Source organism: Etheostoma spectabile, chromosome 10 (genome assembly GCF_008692095.1).
Source record: "Etheostoma spectabile isolate EspeVRDwgs_2016 chromosome 10, UIUC_Espe_1.0, whole genome shotgun sequence".
Classification (NCBI taxonomy): domain Eukaryota; kingdom Metazoa; phylum Chordata; class Actinopteri; order Perciformes; family Percidae; genus Etheostoma; species Etheostoma spectabile.
Window position 1 is genome coordinate 19,299,183 of NC_045742.1, and position 4,011 is coordinate 19,303,193.

The window sequence follows — 4,011 nt, forward strand, 5'->3', positions numbered from 1 at the left end:
CAAGGAGGCCACACTGTGGGCCAGGGGACAGACAGCGCTGAACTTGGCTGGAGGGATCGGAAGAGAGAGGGGGATGGAGCAGGGAAGGCAAGCAAGGCAATGATTCTATGCTTGTTAGAGCATTTCTAAGAGAAACAAACTGTAGCATCCAGGCTTACTTGTCTCCACATTGTATATAGTATATTCTATTGTTCTTATTATTTGCAGTTTCTAATTATGGTTCATGCCACCAACAGTGTGCATTCGGGTGGATCTGCTTAGATATTTTCTCCAACGACCTGTGGTGACAGATGCACTGGGCTCCTCAGCGTCTGTTTGATTTATGCGTCAGGACAAATATGGGTCAAAATGAAACATCCAACACGTTGGCTTCTTCTTGCTTATTCTTCTCTCTTCTTTTTCATTCCCTTTACACTTTCTTCTTTTCAAAGCTTGGCTCAGCGGGACTGTGTCTCTGCTGCACCACAGCCAGGTCGTGTGTGTGTGTATGTATACACACACGTGTGTGTGTGTGTGTATGTATACACACACGTGTGTGTGTGTGTGTGTGTGTGTTCGTGTGATGAGACGTGACAAGCGCCTTCATCCTCCCCTCAGACGCCGCATTCCACAACGCTCCGCCACTCGCTCTGTGTGGCGTGCTTTTCATCTTTCCCCTACTCGTTCTTTCCTCATTCTACTTCTCTTCTCCCCTCCTTGCTCTTCTCCTCGCTCTCACAGGTGTAAGAAAGGCGCATGGAGGAATGAAAGGGACAAGATTCTAATTAGAGGAGGAGGCTGAGACAAAAGCAGGGGGATAACGAAGGGAAGCAACGATAACACATGTAAAACACAAAGCCTTAATCTTAGAGAGCGTTTGAGATCTCTCATTTCTTTCCCTCTACAGTGAAGCGAGGCAGGGGGGTTGTGTGCATGGGAACACGAGGGGATAGGATGTGATTATGAGCACAGAGCTGACAGACAGAGATTGGCATGTGTCTGCGGATGTGTGTATATCCCCATAGGGCCTTTGGTTCCCTTTCTTCATAGGGACCAACTTAAAAAAACAGCATGTAAAAACATGCAGGCAGCCGTACTTTTAGCATTGTTTACTTATATGGAGTAAAGTGCAACAAAGTACCAATTTCTTTAAGTCACTACATCTTAATTCAACACCTGTGAAGAAGTTTCATGCACAAGTTAAGTTACTCTGCTTTATCTAATGTACTCTCCATCCTTCCCTCCAGCTTTTCACATTTTACATGTGGATTCTGTCTGTTTACTTATTTGTGTTGCCTCTGAGCTTCTCTGACATGCAGCTGCACCTCCAGGATCCTCGGGTGATATGATCGGGGACTTTGGTTTCCTTGCCACTGCTTTGAAACTCCATTCAGATGATGAAACTGCGGTGCAGCTGTGTCTGCGGCTCACGGTGGGATGCTGGTGTCTTTGTGGCTCTCTGCGAGGCAAATTCTCACTGATGAAAGAGCCTGCAAATGTGCCTCTTTAGCCCAGGCCAATGCATCTTCTCGCTGAGAAGCCATTTTGACTGTCGCTCGCTCGTTCGTGTGCTCTCTTGTGATCTTCTTTAACGTCTTCACACACACACCATTATAGCCATGCGTGTATATATGTGTGCCGTGTTAATTCATGTGTGTAGGCATTGGATTGAAGAAACAGGTTAGACAGTTTGTCAAATTATGTTTCAGTGTATGTGGCACAAATTACAGACAGGTGTCGAAAAGATTTTTTTTTCTTTTTCACAATTCTTGCCATGAAGTTTGGATCCTGTGAGTCACAGGGTGACTGAAAATAACAGCGAAAGATAACCTGGCAAAGCACATTTCCACAGTCTTCCCCCGAGGTGATGCAAGACTTTAGACAAATGTCTTGTTTGTTCACCACTGAATGGCCATCTTTCAAGGGGTGGCATGCCAGCACAAACACACACACTGATTTACACACGGGAGCAGATCATTTTTTATCCCTCATGAAGTAGGTAGCGAGAATATTACAAACCAAAATCATAACACATTGCCGTAGGCCAGAGGTCGGACGAGGAGAGAAGAGGCAGCTGTATAATTGAAGAAATGTGATAGATAGATAGATAAATAGATAGTGTATATGTGCATTAGTGTGTCTGTGTATATGCTTGTGTGTGTGGGTGAGAGAGTGACAGCAAAGAGCCTTATCCTCCATTAATAACAGCCACTAATCCCCTGATGTGATTACCTCTCCTTCCCTTCCTCCCCCTGTACTTTACCCCCTCTCCCTCCATCGCTCCACACTCGTTCTCCCATTCAACAGCGCCAGCCACTTGTCTTCCATGGCAGAGCTCAGCTGGTCCAATCCCCTAAACAGATCCAAGACTTCCACTGTGTTCAGCTGCCAGGACGATGGAGGTCTTCCAATTTGACGCCTCTCCTTACTAGAACTCGCCTCTGGGCAGGTGTATAAAAAAAGCAAAAGTCAGTGGTGTTAGTGTAGAGAAGGAAGCACATTTAAACAGATTAAGACCCATGCCTCTGTTCAAAGCTCTGACACTTAATGCTGCCTGAATGAGAGGTAACGTTTGATATGAATCGTACAAGATATGGTTTGGGATGTTCAAACGTTTATGGAAATATCTGCAAGCATTAAGGATTATGGGTGTGCAAAGGGAGGCAACAAGCATGTCGGTATAGCTATTTCTGTACTCAATGACTGGCTGCCAAATGCATTTTTTTTCCAGCATTTGATAAACTCACTACATCAATATAAAGTCTGTGTTTCTATGGAAACTTAGACCTCCGAGAAGGTTGAAATTTGCCACTTAGCTTTAAGATCTGCTCAATAGTAAAATACAATGATAAATCTGAAGTGTTCAGTTTGCATATGCATCACAGAAACAACTGTATGCATCCAGATGTTGTGGAACGTGTGTGTGAACACAAAAGCTTTCAGTTCTAAAGCATGCGGTTACATTTATCAAATCATTTTTTAATTTGCGTTAGTCACAAGCAAAACACAAGTGAATTGGATTTAATTATTTCAAAAAGAATTTTGTAAACAGATTTTTATAAAGTTTTTTTAAAGTTGCCCCATGCTGTAATCTTTTATTTGATTGTGGAATAATTTGTCCGGTTATAGGATTGAGGAGAAGTAAAAAAAAAAAAAAAAAGAAATCTGAAAAGGAATCTTAATGGCTTTGTAGATGCTCAAAGCACAGAGTGATAATTGAAACTGCCAGACAACCGCACGCGCGCACGCACATGAAGGTCCCTCGGGAGAAGCGACAGTGCAGTATAACGTACTTGGTTTACATGGTCTACTTGGTGATGTCTCCATGGTGACTGCTATGTCTGACCTTCAAACATGTACGCTTCCTTCCATCTGGCTCAGGTTGGATAATCAGATCACATCAACACACGCACACACATATACACACACAAATGCACTGTCAGATCTTATCATGAATGATTTATTTTTGTTTTAGATTTAATCAACAAGTTTGTTATCACTCAGTAACATCGGAATTTTTTTTCCAGCTCACACAAAACTTATGGATCTGATTTTCGGATTGCTACTTGTTTTCATTTGCACACTCCTAAGCATGCTTCAGCTCTAACAAGAGTTCCCTTTGACCCGCCATAGTTTGCAGGGGGTTTGGATAAAGACTTGATTCAATTAGTGTGTCTTTCATCAGCAAAGAGGCCAAACCCCCAGCTCTGCATGCTTTCACAAACTGCCCCTTTCATTTCTGCTCTGTTCAATACTCTCATCTGCTCTGCTGTTCGCAAATTCATAAGGCGCTCCAGAAGGGCCAACATCTGGCAGCTCCTTAGGCCCAGGCCAGTGCATCCGTTCTGGGGCAACAAGGCCTGGAGACCAGCCCCTCCTGTTGAGCTCAGCCTTTGGTGTGTGTGGTACCGTTCAGGATCTCCACTTCCTGAGTGCTGGTGCCTTGATGTGGCCAGAACCATAGTGCATGATTTATTACAGTACTAACTCTGTCCCCACTGCTAATACTGCCATTATTATGACCATACAATC